General features: G+C 53.1%; 1 protein-coding gene and 1 long non-coding RNA gene across 3 annotated transcripts in view; one reads left to right on the forward strand and one right to left on the reverse strand.

The window, feature by feature from the left end:
• Positions 1-16,998, reverse strand: part of LOC119254889 (uncharacterized) — a 30,714-nt gene extending 13,716 nt beyond the window's left edge. Inside the window, exons 1-2 of one of the 2 annotated variants that reach the window (XR_005127405.2) lie at positions 16,861-16,998; positions 8,389-8,471 (exon numbers count right to left, since the gene is read on the reverse strand). This is a non-coding gene — a long non-coding RNA (uncharacterized LOC119254889). Of the gene's footprint in view, positions 1-8,388; positions 8,472-16,408; positions 16,441-16,860 lie in introns of those variants that run through there. The other variant, XR_005127411.1, reaches the window with a different exon arrangement.
• The window catches only part of CNTN6 (contactin 6), a 302,895-nt gene that overhangs the window by 26,918 nt on the left and 250,633 nt on the right, over positions 1-25,344 (forward strand). The window contains exons 2-3 of the mRNA XM_054694220.1: positions 12,805-12,840; positions 13,862-14,023. The gene's annotated coding sequence lies outside the window, so the exon portion shown is untranslated. The remainder of the gene's footprint in view (positions 1-12,804; positions 12,841-13,861; positions 14,024-25,344) is intronic.

Genomic DNA, 25,344 nt, shown 5'->3' on the forward strand with positions numbered 1-25,344 from the left:
TGCCCGCGCAGCTCAGCCCGAGCTGGGTGAGGGGGTCTGATTCTGAGAACTGTGGGGCCTTTTCACCGCCTTTTCGTTAGACCCCTGCTGTGCCTCCTTCCACGCGCACCGCCACGCGCGCCGGCAGCGTCACGAGCCTCCTGCCGCGGGCGCCCCCCCAGTTCATGCAGTTCCTTGGCCCTCACCTCCACTTAGCGGATTCGTCCTCTGAACAGGGGCCCCGCTCCCCTTTGCAAGGTGGTACCTCTCCTGGCGATGTGCGGGGAGCCCCGGTCACTGCGGTCGTGGGGCCGCCGCGTCCTCCCGTCTCCCGTCACGGCTTAGCGTGTCTCCCGACACTCATGGCCCTTATAAATGGACAGTTCCTTACGGTAGTTTGAAATTGTGATGATTTCCCTGATCATTAGTGGGACCATAAATAAAAGGTCATTGGCTTATTTTAAAAACCTCTTCCCGGGAGAAAAAGTAAGTACATTCCCGTCCCCCGCCCCGCCGCGGCCCACGTCCCCGCGCGCGGCCGCCGGCCCCTGTGCAGACGCGGGGCCAGGGCTTGTTTTTACTAAATTTGCAATGACGTGTCTCTGGTTGGCGTGTAAGTGCGCTTGTTCCATTATTTCGTCACCAGCTTTTGTTTGTGGTTTTAATTTTGTTACAGTTTTTGATACTAGTGCTTGTGCAGCGGTCACGGGCGGAGGGGCAGAAGGAAGCACCTGCTCCTCGCTGACCGCCGTGAGGAAGGGCTGCCTTCCCGTGACTGCTTGCAGGGAGGCACGCAGGGAGAGGTTTTTATAAAACTTCGGGGCATGAATCACTGTGAGGAGAAAGAGGATCATTGATGTGAATGGAAATCAGAGCAAAATTTCAAGCATCCTGGAATGGACATTTTCAGCCACACATGATTTTTTTATGGTGCGAAGAATAAAGAGCCTCCCGGGAGACGGAGGGTCGGTTACCGCTCAGCACGTTACTGTGGACCCCAGGCCGAGTGGGCTCCTCCAGCCGGGCGCGGGCCGCGGCCGATGGGAACGGAGGGCTGAGGGCGGTCGCCTCCTTTATGGCTCCTGGTGGCAGCTTTCCACGTAGAAAGTCAGCTCCCAGTCCACGCTGAGCCTGCTTAGGTAGTTTTTCCTTTTCTTTTTAAAAACTCTCTCACGTGAGACTTCATAAGAAATGGAATGCGTGGAGTTAGTGATCAATAAGCTTCCCTAGAAAGAAATTGAGGTAACGTTGGCTTAGAACACTCTGTGGGGGCGCGGTGATGACCTTCCCCCGAGGTGCCCCCACGTCCTCCCCCTCTGCGGGCCCCGCTGGCCTCAGCTCCATGAGGTGGCTCCTGCAGCCCCACCCTGCGTGTGCGTTTGCATAGCCACGTGCGCACGCCGCCGTCACCGTCCACGTCTGTCTTTCTCCTTCACTCAGTCCCCCCGGCCCGTCCACGTTGTCCAGACGGCAAGGGCTTGCGTCTCTAACATGTCCGCCGAGTGTGCAGAGCCCCGTCCTCACCCTCCTCCCCCGGCCCTGTTGTCTCCGACCCGCCGTGGACGCACGCGGGAGCAGGGCCGTGCCCTCGGGTTTGCTGCTGGTGCCGTCTCTGGGGCAGACCCAGCAGGGGGGCCGCCAGGTCGAGCGGTCGGTTCGTGTTTGACATTCTGGGGCGTCCCATGCTGTTCCCCAGGGGCTGGACGGTCCACCGCCCTCAGCAGTGAACAAGCTTCCTCCCCATCCTCACCGACAGCCGTGGCCCGGGGCTTCCGGGGCCGGGCCGTGCTCCCTGGCTGCGGGGTCTCCCTGTGGTTTTGGTGTGCGTGGCCCTGGCGACATGCCTGGGGAGCAAATCCAGATCCGAGCAGCCCCTGGCCTGGGGGAGAGCTAGGGAGGAGCGCGCTGCGTGAAGACTGAGACCGCGGGTCCGTGTCTGTGGTGGTTTCATTTCTTCCTTTCCTTCCCCTGACCCTGAGGGGCTGCGGGTCCAGCCTGCAGGTCTCGCTCTTGCTGGCCTCCCGCCTGCGCCACTCACGCTGTGGTGCCCGCGAGCGCCTCATTTCCTCCGTTTTGTCCTTGGAAACCGCCCGAGGCGAGCACCTGGTCCTAGACCCCAAGGGCCGAGCCCCTCCCCGGATCGGGGGGCTTGTCCCAGCTGCCCACACTCCGCGTGCAAAGACGCCGGGTGGGAGCAAGGACTGGCCGCCCGCACCGGCAGGAAGGTGAGGGGGCGTCGTGAGGGGGCGCAGGAGTCTCACCTCAAGGGGGATTTTTAAATTTTAGTAACATGGGCTTCAAATCATGCCTCTAAAGGTGAAAAAAGAGAAGCGGACATCCCCCCAGCCCCGGCCGCGTCGCTGGTGGGCGCGCCTGCCGCTGCTGCCCAGCCCCGGGCCCGCAGCACAGGCGGCGTTTGCAGCGCGCGCTCACGAGCGTGCGGGTCCCTGCACACCTCGGTTTCTCCCTGAGGACACCGCTTGGTGACAGCCAGCCTCCCCGGTCAGCGCAGCTCAGTCCAGCTGCTTTATACAGTCACTGGCTTACGTGTCCTGTTGGCTCAACCATTTCTTTCATGAAAACGTGCAAATAATGACCAGTGTCTTTTCTACAACAAAATAAATATTACAGCAGCACACTCAGGCACGCCGGCCTCAGGGCACGTGCATTTTTGTTTTTCTTAAATAAAAACACAGCGTCCAGTTAGCCATCGCGTCGACCGTCCACCGATACGGAAGTGGGCGTTGGGGGACGTTAAGTGATTTCATCCTCCCTCCGCCCGCTCCTCCTGTTTTCTTTGTTTCTTTTTCTCGATTTTCTCTTGCGTTTTGTAGTTTCAAAGCTAGTGTAGTTACAAATCAATGTAGTCTTCAAAATTAGGAGCGCCTCAGCCCCTCCGTTGCGCCGTGAGCAGAGGAGAAAGGACATGAGCACAGCGCGTGTCTGCTGGACGGTCCACAGCCAACTCTGCTGGCCTCGGTGGGGCTGGGAGTGGGGCGCGCCCACCTGGCCCCTGCCCCGGGCTGGGCTGCCGGTGTGGGAAGCAGGAGCCCGCATGGCCCGCCCACCGCTGCCGGGCCCTTCGCCTCCGGGCCCCCGTGGAGAGGCGCGGCCCTGCTGCTGACCCTCCCCGCAGGAGCGCCCTGATTGGGGCCGGCCCGCTCAGGCCCTGTGGGCCCAGCAGCGCCTCGCGCAGCAGGGCGGGCTGGAAACTTGGCTCATTTCCATGGCTGGGTCTCCCACCTCAGCGCCGTGTGTGCTCAGTGTCCGGAATGTACCAGCACCTGCTCCGAGTTGCCGCCTCCCTCTGCAGCCAGCCTTGCGGTCAGCAGGGTACTTAGAGCGTTCATTTTGAATAAAAATATTTATTTTATTGCTTGCCAAAGCTGTTCAATTTTAGCCTGTGGCTCTGCAACTTTAAGCAGAGGTGTTTGTGACTGAGCACGCGGGAGCTTGTTTATTTTAGTTCATTGTGGCATTCAGCCCTCGGGAAAAAGGACAGTAAACAGTTTATGAGTTTTGTCATTAAGAAGGTATTTCGGACCCAGTATCGAAAGGGACATGTTTAGTGACGTCCCTGTAGACATAGGCCGTTGACTGCCGCGCCCTTCATTCCGAACGACCCGGAGCCCTGGTCCTCTGTCGCTGCCCCTGAAGGGCAGACCCGGACGCGCGCACACTGGGCTGGCCAACGCCTCGCCTGCGTGAGGCAACAGTGGCTTCTCTGTTCCAGCGACCTGCTGCTTCAGGATTCCACCTTCCCCATCTCCACTGAGCCGGGCTGACACGTGACACTGCACCTCCAAGGCGTGCCGGGGTGGCGTGGAGCACGTGCGTGTTGTGAAACGATCACGGCCAGTTAACAGACCCATCATCTCTGTAGCTGCGATGAGAACTTCTAGAGGCCTGCTCTCAGCAGCTCCCGCGGCACAGAGACTCGCTGGCGTGGCCGCCGCGCCGAGTGCTAACCCGCGCCGACTCCACTGGGAACAGGGCTTGTGCCTGCGAGCTCCGGCACCCACATCTCCACCCACCCCGCACCCCCCGGCTCCGGCACCCACTCCTCCACCCACCCCGCACCCCCAGGCGCCGTCACCCGCGCCTCCACCCACCCCGCACCCCCAGGCTCTGGCACCCACGCCTCCACCCACCCCGCGCCCCCAGACTGCTCTGTCTCTCGGGTCTGGTCTCCGTCAGGCTCCGTGGTGTAACTGGGTCAGACAGCGTGTGCATTCCATGGGCGTCACTCCAGCTGCACAGGCCTGCGGGGTCAGCAGCGGTCACCAGTTGGCGGGTTTCCTTCGTTTTTATAGCTGGAGCTCTTCGCTGTGTCTGCTGCCATTGTGTGTGTGGGTGTGTGTCTGTGTGCAAGTGTGTATATGAGTGTGTGAGTGTGTGCAAGTGTATATTTGAGCGTTGTGTGTGCGAGTGCTGTGAGTGGGTGTGTACACATACAGCTCACAACTTCCGTACTCATGCGTCTGTCGATGGCACTCGCTGGCTCCCACGCTGTTTAGCCCGCCAGAGCTGCAGTGCACGAGGGGCGCTGTCTGTGATCGAGGGGGGTTTCGTGCTGCCCCTCTGGGTTTCTGAGAAAGGACACTTGGTTCGTGGAATCCAGCCTTCTTCATCTTTCATAAATTCCCCAGCGCAAGGTGATGAAAATTCTTGACTATTTTTTCTATTTCAAAGCTCAAATTTCAAAGGGAGAAATTATGATTCTGAGGCGCCGGGAGGCCCCCCCCCCACCTGGCAAGAGAAATTGGGTCAGAGTTTCGCTCTTTGCTCCCAGTGCGATTTCTAGAGACTGTGAACTCGATGCCTGTCCTTTGTTCTACATAATTGATGAAAAATGAATGTCATAATGAAAGACTCTTGTACATAGTAAGAAAAATGTATTTCCGCAGCGTTTCACACCCTCAGGTCGGTGTCTCTGGACAATTCTCCGCGTCCGTGGGGGAGCCGAGCGTCTGCCTCCTGACGCTGAGGGCTGCCGGGTCCGGCCTGCGGGTCTTGCTCCTGCTGGTCTTCCCGCCTGTACCGCTCACGCGGTGGTGACCGGGAGCGTCCCTGGGCCACAGGCACCGCTGGACCAGCGCTCCTCACAGGCCGCCTGCCCGGGTCAGCGGGGACTCGGCCCTTACCTCTCCGTGCCAGGGGTGCCCAGGCCTGCCGTGGGCGCCTGCGAGCCCACCGGGCAGGCGGGGGCAGCCGTGGGGCGAGGTGCCGAGGCGAGCGGTGGCTGGACAGGCCTTTTGTTCTCAGCCGGGAGGGGCCCCTGAGGCGGGGGCGGCAGAGCCTCCCGCAGGCCCAGAAGCGCCAGCTGCCATCGGTGTCTCGAGGCCCCGGATTGGCTCGGGCCGTGGGGGTGGCCGTGGGGGGGCCGGCAGGAGGCGACTTCTGGTCACGCGCGTCTCCGCCAGGTGGCCTTCAGCGCCCGGGCTGCGTCTGTCCCCGGCCGCCGGCCCCGGCAGAGCCAGGCGAAGGGGGAGGCGGCATCTGGCTGCGGGCGGGACAGGAGCTGATGGGGACAGTGCGGGCCGGTGCCCTCGCCGCGCAGACCCGCGTGCGTGCAGCCGCGCATGTTCCGGGGCACGCGGCGCAGGTGCGAGGACGCCTCTCCACAGCCGACCAAATCCGGGCCACACCGGGTGCTTCGCCGGCCTCTCGCCCTTCGGAGGCCTCCGGTCCCCCCACTCGGGAAGCCGCCCGCCCTGCGTTTCTTCCCGTCCCTGGGTCCTTGGAGGCGTGAGCATGAGTGGGGTGAGGCCCCCGTGTGCTCCCCGTGCGGCCCCTGGGGCGGCGCCCGGCCCTGCAGCGCCCCCGGCAGAGACCGGCCATGGGCCACGCCACCTGCCAGGGCACACCCGGGCGGACCGTGTCGGTGGGGGTCGGGGAGACGCGTGCTGGGCGCGGGGTCTTCGCGGGGGTGGGGAGGGCAGGCGCTGACCTCAGAGAGGTTGCGGGGTCCCCGTGAGGCAGGGAGCGCTGGGGGTGAGGGATGTCTCGGCGGAACGTAGCTGGCGGCCGAGGGCCTGCCCTGCTTCCCTGCCCGTTGCTGCACGGCCCGCTCGGAGGGGCGCTGCAGGCACTGGAGCTGCTCCCGCCTCTGAGGCCGGGGCTGTCATGCAGGCTGGTGCGACACTGCACCCTCGGCGCTTCCCGGGCGCGGGCGGAGGGGGAGCTCGGCTTTTAAAAATTCTTTAACTCTGTCGGAGTCCCTGTTTTCTGAAAACTAATTGCCATTTCTGGGCGAGTTTAAATGCAGGCAGAACACTTAGCGTGCCAGGAAGTCTCCCGTCCAGGCAGGACACGGGGCTCCAGCCACTGGTGCCCACACCCAGGGGTCTGCCCGGAGGACGTCTCCACCCGGGAGGGGGGCTCGAGCGGGGAACAGGGGTTCCCCGATGTTTTCTTTCTCTTTTTTAATAGTTACCGTGCATCTTGTTTATTTGGGGACAATATTCTGATAAGGAAGTAAGATCACATTTCATTGATTTGCCTTTCATGCACGTGACACCGTGATTAGGGGAGTCCTTCACACCCACATAAGCACGTGCTCGGTCTCCTCCCCAGAGCGCTGGGGTCCACCCTCCGCTGTCCCCCATCTCCCCCTCAACAACCACCTCGGTTTTTACAGCATCTGAGCATTACTCCTGTGGTGTTTTCCCCATTTCTGTGCCACTGTCTCTGCTGTGTCTGCTCGCTGGGGTGTCCACTGATGCGCGCCGTGTCTTGTGAGTCACCTGCCGATGGGCCTCAGGCCGGCCCGTGACGTGGCTGCTGTGGACACGGGGCGCCTGTGTCTTCTCAGACTCTTTGGGGGAATCCCAGGAGTGGTGCTGCTGTCACGTGGCACCTCCACATGCAACCCTACCTCCGCCCTTGCAGAGGGAAAACACTGCAGGGCCGAGCAGATGAGTGGGGGTGGCTGCCTGTGCACAAGCCACCGCTCAATGGCCTGTTCTAGAAGGTTCCTAGGCATTGGTGTGCAGGTGTTGAAGACAAGGCCTGCATGCTGACCCCCGTCCAGTAAGACGAGCGTGGCGAGTGCTTGCTCTGAAGGGTGCTCTGACACTTCAGCACTAGTCAGCAAGAACCCTGCTTGTTCATGTCTCTCACCCTGAGGGGCAAAGAGAAAAATCAATCCACTTAAATATAAAGTAGATGGTGTCTGATGGGAAGTGCATCACGCAGAAACATAAGCCTGGCAACCCCCGTGGAACTGAGTCTCGTGAGAAACAGAGCAGGGAGTAAGCAGTGAGGACGCGCTGCAGTCTTCTCAGCTTCTCCAGGGATGCTCTTACTCTGCCTGCAGAAAACCCCGTGAGAACAACCCTCCTAGGAATGAGCTCAACCCAGGAGGCGGAAGTCCTCTATGCTGAGAACTAAGACGCTCATGAGAGAAACTGAAGAAGACACAAGGAAATGGGAAGAAATTCTGTGCTTGTGGATTGGAAGAATATGAGACTATCCAGACCACCCAAAGGAATCCACAGAGTCAGTGCATCCCTATCAAAATCCCAAAGGTAGTTTTCATAGTAATGTGACACATTCTAACATGCATGTGGAGCCAAATAACCAAAGCAATCTTGGACAAAGCTGGAAGCACCTTGCTCTTGATTTCAATCTTTACAACATGCATTGCTTAACGTTTGGTCAGTAATGCATATGCGATGCTGACCCCACAGGCTGCACCCAAGCCTAGGCACGCAGTGTAGACCTAGGCTCAGGGCGGCTAAAAGCATCAAAATGGGAGAAATGCTGAAGCCACTGGTTTTGTTATCCTGCAAACGAGTGGGAGGTGCCAAAATTGAGAGAAAACGATTAATCTGAGACGTATTTCGAAGGGAAATATTATTTGCGACTTTTAGAAAGCTCAAGTCAAGAGTGATTCAAATGCTGAGCTTGGGGCATGGTCAGAGGCCTCCACCACTGACACACTGGATAACTGGCGTGGCAGAGCCAGTTTGAAACCCAAACTCTAGAGAGGGACACAGTCCACGAGAAAAGCCAGAGCGTGCAGGTGAGAATGCCATCGGTCACCTCTTCAATGCAATTTCCATAGAGAGACAGGAATTTAAAATGTGGTTTCTTAGGGGAAAATAAGATGATGGTTTGAAAACAGCAGAAATGCCTGAATCTGGAAATTCAGATCCAGAAAATCGTTGCTTGCACACTGGGTGAAATTGGAGGGAGTTTGGCTCTGCAGAGGGGAGGTGCAGGTGGGTGTGGATGGCAAGAACTCCTGGGGTGGGCGCGGTGGGGGGACGAGGTGCCAGCAGCCAGGGCTCAGGGGACTTAAGTGACCAGCATCAGTGGAGTGTGGGCCTAGGGCACGGTGCTTGGCTCACGTGCAGACTGGGAGGATGGGCTGGGAAGGGCATTTGGGCTTGAGAAATCACTGACCTCCGTTACATATGAGAAAACAGCTCAGATGTCCACCGAAGGGCGAACGGCAAGGCAGCGTGGCAGCGGCAGACCCTCAGGATCTAAAGCAGAAAGAAGGAACCTCCTGGGGTCCACGTAGCCACGAGAGCTGACTCAAAAGTAGTCATGCCGAAACACGCCAGCGCCAAGAGGCGCCCACTGTGTGACCGGCCTGGAAACCGCCGCTGCCCGGACACAGGCAGAGCGGCCTGGCCAGCGGGTGCTGACAGCAGGGCGCAGAAGGGAAGTGGTGGAGAGGGTCATCGTGACAGTCCTGGAGGTGCCCTGGGCGTTGCCATGCATCAGATTCCCCGGGTTGAACACCTTAAATAGGTTCAGTTTATCGTGTGTCAGTCAAGCCCAATGGGACTGTAAACAGTTGACATAGAATAAGGCATCCACGTTAGACTTTGAGGCGCCAAGTGATTGGCACACGGAAAGGGAGTCGGTGGCCTCTGGACCGCGCCGCACATGGTTTTGAGCTTGTCCGTAAAATAGGAAACATGTTAGATCACTGGGGAGGGCAGCGGCCTAGTTTTTCCTTATTCTCTATTTGCTTTTCCCCTGTAGCTCCAAGGTAAAATATATAAGTGCCATTTGTTTCCTAGTAATATTTTTTCCCCCAGAAGCAGAATGATAAGTTGTGGAAGAGATATGTTTTAATTATTTATTGAAAATGTAAACTGCTTCAAGCAATATAACACTGTAAATAAAAGTGACTAATTTGGAAAGCATCAGCGTGTGCAGCAAGTCTGATCACTTCAATTCTCCGTGAACCCGCGCTGCAGTGTGAGGTTCTGCTGTCCTTCGTCTGCTGTCGCAGACATGCCCCAGAGGGAGGTGTCCTGACAGAGAGTTCTGGCTGCCTCGGGTGGGGACAGTACATGGTGCACAATGGCAAAAAAAGAATTTCACTATGATTTTTGTGGAATGTTTGCAGCTCAACTAATAATACAACTTTCTTCACAGCTCTCCAGCGCCATTTTCACGATGGTGTCCTTTTTCTGTTTGTTTTGATCCATGAAACCATTTCAGACTATCCTAATAGCCGTGGCTTTCATTTTCACCCCACACACAGTGGCGCCTCTGTCTGCTGCTGATCACTTCTCTTGTATGGAGTAAGATTTCATTTTCCTGATCATTGCTTGTAATGTCTGCCTGGCGGCAGAGAGCAGAGTCCCTATCCAATCTCCATTTCCCCTTCAGGTTAATAGGTTTCCTTTTCCCAATCATTGAGTATTGTACATAAGGACAAAGAGATGTATGCTTATTGAGGTGTATTTAGAGGGGAAAAAGAAGGTAGATCCTTATTTGAGATGGTTCTTACTTTCCCAGCTGGTGCATTTTTTATTATCAGCCCGTATGTGGAGACTAAACATTAACTGTCTCATATTAGAAGGAGCCCTCTTATAATCTTGAAAGATGATTCCATGAACAGCACTGCTCTGTGCTAATGGCCCTGTCTGAACACATCGGCCCCTTCTGCGGGGTGTGGGAGTTGACTGTTCGGTGCGTGCTGGATGCCTGGACGTCGGTGCGTGGCGATTCTGGGCAGCTGACCATCTCACGCAGCGTTAGACACGCAGGCTGGGTATTCAGATACGAGCAGACCTCATCTCTAAGATCATGCGGAACTTGACCTGCCTCAGTGGATGACTGCAAAGGTGAACCGAGGTGGTGGATTTGAAACTACTGACAAATTGTATTATTACACGTAGGAACCACTCAAGAGGTGTCCACCTTTTGCACATGGAAGCGAGAAATCAGGACACGTATTTCTAGTTGCGTCTTTTCCTAAAGGAACTTCAGAATTAAGTGCTATTGGATAACAATGACAAATTTTTTTAGGCAGGGTAGGAACTGAGCAGATGGAGGACAAGAAAGGGGCACAGTTGTCTTTTTATCCTTGTTAGCGTTTTTGCTTTTGAGCTGTGAGAGTATATTATTTACTGTAAATTTAATCATAAAAGTCTCATGATCTTTTTTTCCATGTCATGTGTCCTTTCCAACTATTACTGTTTTTAGTCCTCTAGCGGCTCTTGGGTCACCAGCGTCTGTCCTGGTCTCCCTGGAGAGCACATCTGTGTGTAGAGTGGGTGCTTCAGATGGGGGCTCACAGAGACCAGGAAGGACCACCTTGTTGCTACAGTAGCGAGCAGGTGGGCCCAGCGGTACTTTTTCAGTACAGGTTTTATACCTGAGGAGGTGAAATAATGTTCCTCCTGGCCTGGATATGGACACTGCCCACTTTTAACTGACACATCAAAGAGGAATCCGTTTAATTGTTCTTCTATGTGAAAATCTTATTTTATTGACCTTATTCAATTTTTTAGATCTAGACCAAAAGTTGCGACACCAAGTATTTAATGAGGATTTTCTTTTACTTGATGTCTTAAGAGCTTCCTTTCCCAGACACATCTCTGTGTTGACGATCACCAACTGCAGTGATTATTTGGGATTCTGGCTGGCAGTTATTAGAATCTGCCATGGGGAGCACTTTAAATGTCTTGCTGGTTTCCTGTTCCTGGAAACCTTACGTGGTAGATGGTACCAGCCAGGCAGATTGGTAAAATGGCAGCTAAGCATTTAGAAAATTTGCCAGAAATCACATAAAATTCAGAAGTCACATAGCTGCTAAATGGTCTCAGACTCAGTTCTCCTTGACGTCCAAACTCTTGGCTCCACACTGCTGTTTGGAGGCAACTTCCAATTGCATGTCGTCTTAATTTATTTAGGAGATATTTCCGGAGTAATTAGCAATGGTTTCACTTTCAAAGCTGGCAGAAATGTGCTCATGATTTATATCATGTGCAGATAGTGGGAAGCATCTAATTATCCATCATCCAGGCGACAGCCTTGCCCCGAGAAACTGCAGCTTATTCTTTTCTGTGTGCTGCTACCCAGAGGGCATGGAGACTAGGCCAACGCAATCAATTATGTGAGTGGCCATCGGAAGCAATGCTCTGAGGTCCTTGTACTCAACCTCACTCAAGACAGATTTAACTTTCTCATAAGAGGTCAAACTTAAACAGCAAGAGTGACAAAAATAGTTTATTTTTCTGCATTTATCTGTATTCTTCGTCGCTTGCTTTAAAAATATATAACTTTCAACAAAATATATATACATAGTAGAAGGTTGTATTTGCATAGAACCAAAATGAACCACGATTTGATTTTTTTAAAAAAGTAACATTGGGGCTCCCTGGTGGCACAGGGGTTAAGCCTCAACACTATGAAGCTGTCCGCAGCCTCTGCAGCACGAGTTCGATTCTGGCCAGGGAGCTACCCACATGGTGCGGCAGACCTCTCCTGTCTCCCCGCTGCTCCCCTCAGCAGTGTACTTTGGTCAATCTGCCTGTTCTGTTCCCCACTCTGTCTCTGGTGAGTCCTCTCACACCCCTGCACCTCTGGCCTGTACCCCAGTTCTGGTATGCATAAATAAAGAAATCTTAAAAAAAATAAAAAAAAGTAGCATTAGCAAGTCATTTTGTTTCAGAGTACTGCAAAAAGTCCGTGAAGGCTGAATATGTTGATTTTCTGTGACTGTGGAAGATTCTCTCTCTTACCGGGCTAATATTTGGTTATTCAGGAAAATTCTACTAAAAAGACCTTTATGTCCTGCTCAAGGCCATGCAGTGCTGCCCCTGGAGAGACAGTGTGGTTTGGGGCCTTGTGTGGGCCTGACCGCGTTTCCCTGGGTCTCTGGGGTTCTGTGTTCAGTGTGAGTGAAAGGCATTACCACCTTCCTTTAGGATCACTGTCACGTGGATCTCTTTAAATGTGTGTCTGTGAACTGTTTAATTAGATCCGTGAGACTCTCATAAAACTGTCATTGACAGAAATGAAAATGCCAAACTTGTAAATTATTTTTTGTATGTGTTAAAGTCGAGGCTTCGGTGTTGTGCTGAAGGATCGCCCTATTAAAGAGTAACAAGTTGCCTTAAGCAGCGGTTGTGACTCTGGGCATAGCAGGCCGCCGGGGTGGGCTGCCTGTGGAATCTCCACCCCAGGCGCCGGGTGTCACTACCGGGTGTCACACTACACTACCTTCTCAGCCTCCTGCCGGTAACATTAACACGAGCTGGGACTCATAGTTGTGATGATGCCGAACTTGCTCAAATATGTGTTGCTCCAAGTATTTGAAGATGTACTTGAGTAGCTCAGGCTCTCTTCAGCCGTGTTTAAAGCACACAGCCAGCTCTGGAAGCCGCGTGAGCGCCCCTTCTAATAGGACAGAGACGTGGAGGCTGATTTTCCTGTCTCTGACAAGTTGGAGCAGGAAAACGAAGCTCCCGCGCCATGCCCTAAATGGAAAACCTCAGTGTGCTATATGGGCTTTGACAAATAAAAACACAAATCAAAACCTCCTAACAGCACATCTGTTCTTATTTACAGGAATCAGACCATCCCTGCTGCAGCCTGGAATCAGAGGTAAGCAGTGCATTTAATCTGTCATGCCTGCAGGTTTTTATGGAGTTCAAACGTTTTTCAAGGCTTGGCTTGATAAAACCCCCTCATTATGTTTCTCGAGGTAGTGCTGTCATCTGCGTCCAGGACCTCACTAACAACATTTCCAGTTCAGTAGGAGCAGAGATCGTTCGTTGCCTTTTATTTGATCTCAGGCTATTTAATAGTGGAAGCTGTTGTGTGCACACCATTTTGGGGGGATGTCAAACCATTGGGTTAAAGGTGCACCCAATTATGTTATATCTTTAAGCAACTTGAAAGGGCAGTCGCATCTAGAAATTTACCACCAGGCTGTGTTTAAGTGACGCTCAGGCGATGGAGCACGCTGACAAAAGTAGGGGATTCAAAGTTAAAAATGACAGCCTGTCCCTCCCTGGTGCCGCTTTAAAAATGGAGGATGTTGAGGAGATTACATGTCAAGCTCAAGAAAATTGGGGATTTTACTTTATAAGATGTTCCCGTCAGTGTGTTGTGCACACAGTGACAATGGTGCCGCACTGCTCTCATGCGGGAGCACCCCTCGGCTAGATGGCCTCACCTGGGCTTTCAGACAGTCCTGTGGTCCAGTGGGCAGTGGCCTCCGTCCATCTGCCCAGGGGGCATGGGGAACCTGGGAGTGTTTTCTTCCCAAACGTAACAATGGCAGGGAGTGTGGCCGCCCGCTCAGTGTGATTCTCCTGACATGAGACTGGTGCTCATGTGCACACACACACATGCACACACACTCGTGCACACATGCATGCACACGCGCACCCAGGGGGCAACTGGAGGAAGGCCCGTCTGTAGTGTGCATATGCGTGTGTGCACACAGGTGTGTGTGTGTGTGTGTGTGTGTGTGCGTGCACGCGAATGTGTGCCCCCCAGCTTCATCCACTCATCTACCATAAAGAATTAGGTTGTGTCCGCCCTTCACTATTACAAATCGTGCTGCGACGAATACAAAGGTTTACGAGTCTTTTCAGTTTAGTGTTTTCTTTCTCTTCAGATGAGCGTCTAGAAGCAGAATCCCTGGGTCATGTGGTCGTTCTGCTGTGATGTCTCTGAGGAAGTTAACGCCATGGCGCACTCCCCCCCAGAGCGCGAGGCCCCGCCCTCCTGGCCACCGCTGCGCCGTCCTGTCCTTTGTGATGACAGCTGTGCCTGCGAGGTGAGTGGCCACGTGGGCTGGCTTGCGTTCCCTGGTGATCGGTGCGGTGCCCCTCCACTGGCCTGTTGGATCTGTGTCTTCAGAAAAACGCGTATGCGGGTTCTCTGCTTTGTTCCTAGTGGTGGTGTCTGTTTACTGTTACCGAGTTCCCTGAGTTGTCTCTGTGGCTCAGATGCTGAGTTTACGTGAGTCATGGCCGTCTCTTCCTGTCGTTGATGTTTCCCTCACTGGCAGAAGTTTTCAGCTTGACGTGGTCCCATTTGCTTAGTTTTGCTTTTGTTTCCCCTTGCCTTTGGGGTCAGATCCGAAAACCAAAAAGACCCTTGCTGACACAGCGTCCACGTTTCCGTGTCGCACAGCGCGACGTTCCTGCAGCCTGCCCTGCTGGCCAGTGTGTCCCCGTCCGAGCACAGCTTCCTCGCAGGCGGCTGGGCTGTGTGCCTGAAAACGGTCAGTGAAACGATGGCCGAGTGGCTCTAAGTGACTCTCAGGTCGTCTCCACCACGGACGCTCCCTTCCCGGGGCCGGCCGCTGCGCTCATCTCCTGCGTCCTGTGCTGGGCAGCTTGGGTCTCCCCTCTCCTCACAACCCTTGTGATGAGATTATTGGTGTCCACAGCTGACCTGGGGTTTCACTGCGTCCATAGTCACATGTGGAGGAACGGACGTCCATAAGCAAGATTCTCCCTGTTTATCCACTGCTTCTTTGATGTATTTCATCAAAGTTTTGTAGGTCTTCTAGTGTAGCTCTAATACCTGTTTTGCTAAATTTGTACCTCTTTATTTCCTTTTTGTAAGGGAAGGCAATGACTGTTTTGTATTTCAAATTCAACTTGTTTATTACTGATACATAGGAAGGAAAGCAGCTGACTTTGTACGTTAGCCTTGTGTCCTGCAACCTTGCTCTAATCACTTGTGAGTCCCTGAGGTTCTTTTGTATATTCTTTTGAATTTCCTATGGGAGACCTTTTGGCAGTTTCTTACAAAACCAGACATATTCTTACCAGCCGACCTATTAATCACACTCCTCGTTTAGCCAACAGAGTTGAAAAACTATGTTGACAAAAAAACCTGCGCGCAGGTGTTTATCGCAGCTCTATTCATATTTGCCAAGCTTGTGGGGGGACGGGGAAGTAATCTAGGTATAGCTAGACAATACAATATTGTTTAGCACTAAAATAAATGGGTTATAAAGTCATAAAAGAAATGGAACAGACTGGCAGAAATCAATCTGAAAACACTGCATACCGTGTGATTTCAACTCTGTGACATTCTGAGAAAGGCAAAGTTATGGAGACCATAAAATGATCACGGCGCCAGGGCTGGGCGAGGGAGGGATGTGTAGACAGACACGGGTGTGCCTGGCTTAGTGACCTCCTGGTGTGATGTCACAACTGGGGGTGCAAACCTCTGCCTTTGTCTGAACCCCGGAGAGCATCACATGAGAGTGAGCCCTGCTGTAAGTTGGAGACGGGACGACCTGACATGCGGTGCGGGCTTGTCCACTGTGATGGATGCACATTTCTCGAGGCTGTGCGTGCTTGGGCCAGCTCATGTGTGAGGCCTCTCTGTACCTTCTTCTCCATTTTACTATGAACCTAAACCTGCTCTAAAGAATGAAGTCTATTAAAAAAAATGTCTGCCAGAAGCTGGAAGAGCTAGCACAGCTTTGTCAACATCCTCCTTCTGGACTTCGAGCTCTAGAATGTGCTGGAAGTTCTCTGCGAGAACATGTTTCTGTTGCTTGGAACCACTCATTATGTGGCAGTTAATTATGGGCGCCCTGAGGAATTAATAAGCAGAGAATACATTATCCTGGATAGTTTGGTAATCCTTATCTGTAAATCCATCCAGGATTTCTTTTTGTTTTTTAATTTAGGTGGAAATTTAATTTAGAGGAAACGTGCCTTTGACTATCATTTCACTGTAACTCATGTTAACGAGTCTCCTCGAATTTCTTGCATACTTTAATGAATTTGTCCTGTCGACTCTTTTCATTACATATTTATTAATCTAATATTATTAGCACAATAATGACCTATTTTGTTTACAAGCCTTCCTTCACTCTATCTTGATTTTCATATTTTCTTGTAAGCAACAGAGAACCAAGGGACACATTTAACCCTCAGTGGGAAAATCTTCCAACTGTATCATGCAGTTCTTTGCACACATTTTCTGCTCCAGTTTTTTTTTTCCATAACATATTCTTCACTTTAAGTTCTTGTGTTCACAGCACTTTAAGCTCTCACTAGTATCCCCCCAAATTCCTTACAGCTTTTCCACATTCTGCCAACTCCTCAGCTCCAAAGTCACTCTTCTATGTTAGAATTGCTGCTTTTACAGCATCCCACTTCTAAATGGTCAAAGTCTAAACATAGTTAGTTACCTGTCACTGCAGAAAATGTAATCCCAAATGCGGGGCTCATCACAACATGCACTTGTGGTTTTTGCATGGCTGCTGTGCAGACACTTCAGCCACATGCCTGTGGACAGACTGTGTGTCCTCCCCCTGGAGCTGCTGGCTTCCCTGGACAAGGGCTTCCAGAGGGTGGGGCCAACCTGGCCTCGGCAGCAGCCCTCACCCCTGCCGGGCCACGCATCACACCTGCCAGTCCGTGCAAAGCCCTCACGTGGGTCCAGACAGCGGGAGGCACCTCCACCCGACTAAGGCTCCATCCCCCCAAACATGTGGGGGGCTCTCAGGAGGTTCTTGGTCCTCAGCTGACAGTGGCCAGTGGACCTGTTGAGATGGACCTGATAGTGCAGGCCTGCGACTGCCTACCCAGCCTTAACATATGGAGGGCCCAAAACTGACAGATGATTAAAATTTTCCCCTACCCTGTGGTGTTGCTGGGACACACCCACCCAGCCATGAGGACGGTGGTGTGAAGAAGCTCATCTGACATCTTGGCACGTGTGAGGTGTCAGCGGGGTGAGGCTTGCGGGCCGACCCGCAGCCCTCAGTGGAGCAGCCCCTGTAACCCGCTGGCCGGGCCTTGCAGGCGCAGCAGCCACATGTGACTTCACCCCTGGGATGTCACAGAGGTTGGGGGTCATTCTGTTAAGGGGACTCACCCGAGCTGGACGTCAGCAAAACGAGACAGAATGAGGACAGGTACAGACAGAAACCCCATGCCAGGAAACCCCGCTAGGTCTGCTGTGGACTGGGCTTGGATTTAGCCGTCTTGGCAGAAGACTTAGCAAGAAAAGACGCATCCACAGCCATGTAATTAGGGGCGAATCACACCAGTAATTAGTCGGAGAGTAGGTGTTGCTTCTAGTTAGCATCTATTCTCAGTTATTTATGCTTTGGCTTATTTCCTTGGTCTCGTGCTTTCTGTGAGGCTTTCAGGCAGATGCCACAGTCAACTCCTCACATAGAACCCGGGGCCTGGGTGTTTGGCGGATGCCCTCACTCTCACGTAAGGCTGGTTCCCCTTTGACATAACTCGTCCTCATTGTGGCACTGGGTGTCTGGCCTCAACTTAAGGAGCCTTCCTGGTTGAGCTCCTTCCTTCTGTGGAGCCGCTTCTACAAGCCAGCGTGCTCAGTTAGGCTGTTTTGCTCATATTTTGACTCAGTTTACCCCCTTGACGTTGCCATGTGCTGACATGAACCCCTCCCTCGTCCACACTCTATGGGAGTCTGGTTTCTCCTCCCCGAGATCGTCCTGCGAATATCCAGAATGGGCTTGTTGGCACCTTGGCCGGCAATGATGCCACCGTGGAAGCCGGGGAGGGCCCCTGGTATGGCTTGAGGCCACCAGGGTCTCGCCCATTCTCCTGGACAGGCTCGTGTTCAAGTGTGTCAGCCCCTGTGCCCTTGAACTCCACAATGGTGCTTGGTTTCCATGTGTTTCCAGATCGTGGGAGGTTTGCTCTTGCTCCCGCTGCATCCCAGCTGAGGGCTCCAGCCGAGGGGGTAGGGGAGGGGTCACATCTGCGCAGGCTGCACGGTGATGTCAACCCAGGATTTGCAGACTCACACACTTAAAATCAAGAGGAGGGCCTCCCTGGTGGCTCAGGTAGTTGGGTGCAGCGCTGTGAAGCTGTCCACAGCCTTTGCAGCACAGGTTCAATCCCTGGCCAGCCAGGGAGATTCCCACATGGCGCAGCAGACCTCTTTTGTCTTTCCTGCTGCTCCCCTCAGCAATGTGCTTCAATCAGTCTGCCTGTTCTGTTCCCTGCTCTCTCTGGTGAGTCCTCTCACCCTCCTGCACATCTGGCCTGTACCCTGGTTCTTGTATACATGGATAAATAAATCTTAAAAAAAAAAAATAAAGAGGAAAGTCAAGCCCCTGTGAGGAGCACAGCTTCTGAAGTGGGCACCCACGAGTCACATTCAGTTGAGAAAGGAAACCAATGGCATCTTGAAGCACACGCGCGTGCCAGACATCACAGCCTGTGTCTGGGTGTTACTCTGCTGGAAGGTGGGGCAGCTGTCCACATGCAGCTAACGCAGTGTTCAACCCATGTGCATTTGTGGAGGCCCAGTGCTGGGGATGTGTGTGCTGGGGCTTGGGTGCTGGTGCTGGTGCTGGGGCGTGGGTGCCAGTGCCAGGGCGTGGACGCTGGTGCTGGGGACGAGAGTGTTTGAGTGTGGGGTACATAGATTTAGGTCCTGGCACCCTCACATGTTCCCCTGTTAGGAGGTGCTGCTCCTGAAACTCCATACAGGATTTGTCTGTGGACTGTTGATTTCAAACCAGATGCATGATAATGATTTTAAAACTTATAATGTTCTTACTGTGCACAGTTTGGAGCTTTAAAAATACCAACGGAAAGACGTGTTTGCCTTCTAGGGTTGGACCCGATCGGTAGGCCCCAATTCATATTTCACTTGTTCTGGTCAGTCCTTTCCATTTTCTTTGCTTTGTCTGACTTCATGTGTCAGTGGATGGAAAGGGGTGAGAACACTGTGTAATTGTAGAACATTTCACTAACCCACCTCGGGAGAGCGAGGCTAGTGCTGATAGTGGGCTTTGGAAACACACACTTCTGGGCTCCGCTTCTCAGGGGCGACAGCAGTGCGGTGAGGCTCCGGTCAGACTGTAGGACTGAAAGCTTATTACTGACAGGAAATAGCTCTTTTGTGCCCTGAGCGCTGACCATCAGTAAGAGATAATAATATACTTTCAAGAGGAAAAAGCAAAACAACTTATGTATGAAGCAGACCTGTTTATGAACAGGGTTGTAGATATGGGAAGTGAGTGCTGAATGGTATTCTAGAATCCTCCTTTAAAAATCATACTGTAACAGCTTTGCTGCTTCCAGAAGCATGGAGTAGGCATACTCCCCCTTTTTCTGTTGCTAGGTTCAGCTAAAACCCCTGAGCATTTTGCAAGAAGCAAGCACTAGACAACTCTGGGCAGAGACCTGGGGTTCCAGGGAAAACTTTGTGGTGAATTCCTGGAGTTTTCTTTTTGACTCTCATTGCGCAGACTTAGAGGAAAAGAAGGCAGCGGCAGAGGAACATCGGTGGGTGCAGACGAAGCTGGCTCAGGCTCGCTGGCTCTCCAGCGGAAGAGGAGGAAAGGGATGTCCTGGGAAGACACTCTTAGCTGTCACCCCACGGAAGATGGAGGTCTCCCTCCACCAGCACAGCGACGCGGGGAACCTCACCTTCCTCAGCAAGTGCAGGGAGGTGCTCCGGCCCCTTGGGCGGGGACGCAAGGCTGAGTGGAACTGGATCTCTGTTCCCTGTCGGGCAGTAGTGAGCTCCTCCAACCCCTGAAGTGTGAGGTGCCCTTGCCCTCCACAGCAGACAAGGGGGAGTCGGGGTGATGTCAGGCAAGCCTGGACCCCTCCCACTCAGCAGTAGCAATGTCCTCTCCAGGGGGTGAGAGCAGAAGTTGGGGACCAGACCCTCGCCCTCTGGTAGAATGAGGTGTTGCTTCTGGTTCTACTTTGAGTGGAGTCAGAGGAGCCTGGCTGAAACAAGATTTAAAATAAGACCCAGAGCGGGCCTCCCCGGTGGCGCAGCGGTTGAGCGCTGGGTTGCGAAGCTGCCCGCAGCCTCTGCAGTGCCGGCTCGATCCCAGGCTGCTCCCCGGCCACCAGGCGAGGGTCCCACATGGCGCGCAGACCTCTCCTGCCGCCCGCTGCTCCCCTCAGCAGTGTCCTTCGGTCCTTCTGCCTGCTCTGCTCCCTGCTCTGGCTCTGGTGAATTCTCTCACCCTCCCGCGCTTCTGACTGTACCCAGTGCTTGTATAAATAAATAAATAAATCTTAAAAAAAAAAAAAAAAGACCCAGAGCCTCATGATATAATGATGTAAAAACCCCATTTCAGCATGACATCACTGTCATACCAAGGACCAGAGAAACCTCAAACTGAGTAAGAAAAGACAACTGACAGGATGTGACAGAGATGTGGGAAAGTTGTTACAAACTAATGCTACCCATTGTGATCATGCTTGAAATAATGTGTCTCAGCAGTGAAGTAGAAGATAGCAAGAAGAATCAAACATTTTTAGACATGAAAAATACAATAATTCTGGAAAAAATCCTGTGGGAAGGGTCAATAGAAGAATGGAGAAGATAGGAGGGAAGAATCAGAGAATTTGGAGATGGGAGGAATCACCTATCTGAACATCACCGGGAAAATAGACTAAAAACACCTCACCAGCCAGATCCCCAGGGACCTTGGGGAGGATAAGAAAATGTATTTTACTTCTGTCATTAGAGTCCTTGAAAAAGAAGAGAAGTAGGGTGAGGCCTCAAAAGTACTTGAGGAAGTAATGACTGAAAAACTTCCCAAATGTTATGAACGTCTACAGGTATAAGAGATTTAATAAATTCCAAACAGGATAATCCCATAGAAATCCACAAGATTCATCATAGTTAAGCTTCTGAAAACTAAGATGAAGAAAAACGAAGCAGGGAGAGAAGTAACAGTTACTTACACAGGAAATACAGTGGAAGCAAGGATATTAGATTTCTCATTAGAAACTGGAGGTTCAAAGGAAGCGGCATGATATTTTTTCAAGAGCTGAGGAGGCACGGGACTGTCTGCTGTCTCTTCACGTGCTTCCTGTCCAGGGCGGCCCGCGCCCCGCCTGGATCCCTGTCCCGTCTCAGTGTGGAACTTCCGTGCCCACGGCCCAGCCGTCGCCAGAGTGGACGCTGATGAGGAAACTGAGCATGTGAGGCCTGTTGTCCTGCAGGAAGAAGCGGAGCTAAACCGCAAGATGTCCCATAAGGGGTTGCGGCCAGCAGAGGCAGCTTGAGTTTGGGTGCTGCCATCTTACTGCATGCATGAGTGTGTGAGTGTGTGCACACACGTGTGCTTTCCATATGAAAATAGTTATATGCCAGAAGGAGTCTCACTGGAAACACATTTCTTGTGTCCATGGGGCAGGGCTTTGCGTCACAACTCTGTGGTGGGGATGAAGGCTTTGCTGCGCGGCGGCCCTGGTCCTGGGCCAGGCAGGCGCTGGGCTCAGGGCAGCGGCAGTGCAGTCATGTGCGTTTTCTAGCAGATCAATACCTTGGTAATGAGAACTCAGTCCTGAATGAACGTGAATTTCATACGGCAGTGAATATGCTTGAGACACTCCCGCGACCTGATTTTTGCAGAAGTCCCGATGGAATGGCATGTTTATGGGAAGCTTATCTTAAGCACGGAGTGAATCTTCATCTATTTCATTAACAAGGTCCAGGTTGCTGACAGGGAAATCAGGGATTCTGGAAGTTTCCTGTGGAGGGACTGTGTAATGCTGTGTCTCCTCTGGGGGGAGCTGGGAGGGGAGCAGCAGTCATAGAGAATAGTGTGTGTTGGGGACGAGTGCCCTGTGTGAGGGGTGTCCGCACGGACTTGTTTGTGTCCCAGTCGCCTCTCTGAGGTGGCAGGTGCCTCCCGGCTGCGGGACAGCAGGGGACGTCTCTCCACGCCATGCCCATGCAGTCGCTGAACCGCCTTCTCTAGCACATTTGATGAGTGACTGGCTGTAGACACTTGAAGGCTTTAAAAATGATTTCTGTAATCACTCACATATCATTAATTCGACTGATTTGCATGAGTTTCAGATCATTTTGGAATCATTAGCCAGTGCTGAGGCTTTTTCCATCAATTAAACCCATTGCTTCTCACAGAGGTGTGGACTGAATATTGATCCTCAAATTTTTCAACTTGCGTGAGCAAATTCCACCCAATTGTCAGCTTCGCACGTCATTACACAGCATCATCACTCAGAGAGATGTGCTCGCGAGACTGATTTCTTTGTGGCACTTTGAGGAGCTTTCTAATTGTGATGCCCCAAACAATGCTGTCATTTAAAGACATATATTAAACACCATGTTTAAGCCAGTAACACAGAAAAGCACGTTATCGGTTAACAAATACGCCGCTCCAGCCTAGACAGCCATTTGTCTTAGAACGCGGAGACGTCTCTGGCGCAGCTAGAGGACCTCATTGCTGTTAGTGTAATAAAATGCAAAGGGGCATTTTTGTGCATCCACGATGTGGCGGCAGCTGTCCCGGAGCTGGGTGTGTCTTGATGACGGAAACGTGTTCCTCCCCCGAGTGTCCATCAGAGGTGGCACCTCAGAGATATGCACCATGGCCATTTCAGCAGCTCTCACCCTACGAGCAGGTCTCATAAGCCGTGGTGCCCTTCCTGTGACGGACGCATACGTGACGCCCTGGTGATGAACCTGCTGCTCTGTGCACTTGCATCTCTGTGAAAGAGGAAGAAGATTGGCCGGTGCTGGCACTACGTGTCCTGCCATCGTGGCGCCTCGGCCCCGGGACGCACCTGGCTGCCCTCGCATTGCTGCCCCCCAGCATCTGCCTCCACCTGGCTGAGGCAGATCCCGTGGCACCCTAGTGAGCCCCAGTCATCCCACGAGGCGTCGCTATTCCCCTGGCTGCACGCGCAGGGCCGCCTCTCCCGCGTGGCTCTGCACACGCCTGCACGCAGCCGGCCTCGCCCCTTTCTCCCTTCGTTGCTGGCCACGGGCTCTGGAGCCTCAGGCCCCGATGCCTGCCAGCCCTGGGGTCTCCACTGCATGCTCACCCCTGACGCACCGGAGTCTGTGCCGGGGAGGCAGCATCCATGGAAACCGTGGAAACAAGACAAGCCCCAACAAGCAAACATCTGCTTTCCCCTTTGCATCGCTTTAAGGAAATGGAAATTGGGAAAGACGTTGCCTTGCATAAAATCCAGGTGTCGAAATGCCAGGACAGACCACTGTTGTGTGAATTCCTCGCTTTCTGCTCTTGTTACTTCTTAAAATTTGTATTTTACTGAGTTACTGGTCTTCAGGAAAAACATAGGGTATTTAGGGTCTCTCACCCCAGGTGGCACCACATTATTGCATCATGATAATTTTACAATATGTGGAACAATAAACCGGGCCTGACATGGTAAGGAGTGGAGTCCAGAACGGACACAGGTGTCTTCAGCCTGGGGCAGCTCTGCATGATCCCCGGCATGAGGGCTCTGGGAGTTTGTGCCGCGGGACATGCGTGTGTCTCCACCATGACGCCACGTGTGGTGCTCACGACGATGCCACTTCTTCCTTCCCGTGGCCTCGGATGCCTGTGGACTCGAGGCCTGGCCACGGCAACTTGAGTGACCTTGGGAAATGGTGTAGGCGACCGAAATGTCCTCAGCGCACTCAGCCTGAGAGGACGCGGAGCCTGGCTCTGCCATCTTGGGTGGAGGTCAGTGTGCAGAGGAGGGGAGGAGGCCAGGCATCCACAGCTGAGGCCTGCCCCTGCCCTTGGTCCTGTCCCTGCCCGCCTGCCCCTGCTCCTGCCCTCTGGGTCCCCTCCTGACAGACTCCCAGGTGACCGCAAAGGGCAGCCACTCCTGTGTGCCCTAGGCCGGGGCCTACAAGGGCTGTTTATCGAGATGCAGGGTTGCGTGAAGCATGGGGGGCTGAGAGTGGAGCAGCATGTGCAGGAAGAGGAGCCAACCTGCCCTCTGCCCGCATCACTGCCCTGTCGATGGGGAGGAATCAGAGATGTTCTCGCCTGGGTCCCACGGTGCGTCCCGAGCCTCCCTGAGCAGGGCTGCAGCTCTCTGAGGGCCGCGCCTTTGGTGAGGAACTGGAGTCGGATCTCAGCACCCCACGAGGCCCGAGGGTGTTCTGGGCACTTTCTCAGCACTGGCCTCTGGCCTTGCCCCCAGCTTTTATTTCGTCACCAGGGAATCCTATCAACTCCCTACAGTGAATGTGGATTTTAAACTCCAAAGATGGCATTTGTGTCCCAGAGGACGAGAAGCTGCCTGCAGTGAACACTGAGCTGGGGTGGGTGCGGCGAGGCTAGGAGGGTCCAGTGTATTCGGTGACTGTCCAGCGACCTTTGACAGTGCACGTGCTTCGTATTATTTTGCAAAGACAAGTATATGTATGGAGACAGCTACATGATGGTTTGCTTCTTATTTCATAGGAAGCCATTTCAGATGAAAAAAATCTTTGAATATTGACCAAAATGTTTCTGTTTAGCAGCCATGAGGAGGAGAATTGCTGAGCTCAAGAATGAGAGAAAATATGTCATATGTAAAATAAATCACCTGCAGTGTCTAATGAAATGTCTTCCTTTGGTAAGACGGAATTAAAATGCATTTTTTTCCAAAGCACAAGTAAATACTTTAATGTAAAGCAGCCTCATAAATCATCATGCACGAGGCTAACTCAATAGCAGAGAAGTTTCTTGGACACCAAGTGTCAGACATTAAAGAATGCTGCTCCCCTGAACGTCATGGGTCTCCCACAGGTGAACATCGGGGCCAGCAAGGCCTGGAGGAAGAACGAGGGAGGAGGGGAGCCGGGAGCCGGGCAGTCGGCATCTGGGAGCAGCCCTCCTCGGAGCAGCCGCAGAGGGAGTATCACAGCCGCAGTAGATAGGTCAGAGCATCTCATCTTAAAGAAGCACCTCAGCAGGTTCTCACATCAAATCTAAGTGAAGGAACCAGCATTTACTGTATTCCATTTTAATTCCTGTTGGTGTGTCTCTTTCGTTCATTCAGTTCTCCGAGACACAGCCGAGTCGCTGCAACACCTAACACGGTGCCCAGCTCCAGGTGAAAATCAAGTAGCAATTTGTGTTGCTTTTAACCTTTAAACCTCAATCGTCACCTACATCGAGGGTGCTGGCTGCATGAATATACCATGACAGTGTCTAACAGGTGCGCGACGCTCTCTGCACGTCAGTGTTCCCAGCATCGCTGCATTGACTGTTCTTTCAGCGACCGTGCACCGAGGCCACTGTTGTTTGTCCACGTCGTACAAATTGGAAACAAAAGGCCAGGAAGGATGTTTGCAGAGAGTGTGAGGGGCACGGCCAGCTCGACCCTCGGCGGGAGCCCCCAGGCA

Source organism: Talpa occidentalis, unplaced genomic scaffold, assembly GCF_014898055.3.
Source record: "Talpa occidentalis isolate TD23 unplaced genomic scaffold, MPIMG_talOcc4v2.1 talOcc4.10, whole genome shotgun sequence".
Taxonomy (NCBI): domain Eukaryota; kingdom Metazoa; phylum Chordata; class Mammalia; order Eulipotyphla; family Talpidae; genus Talpa; species Talpa occidentalis.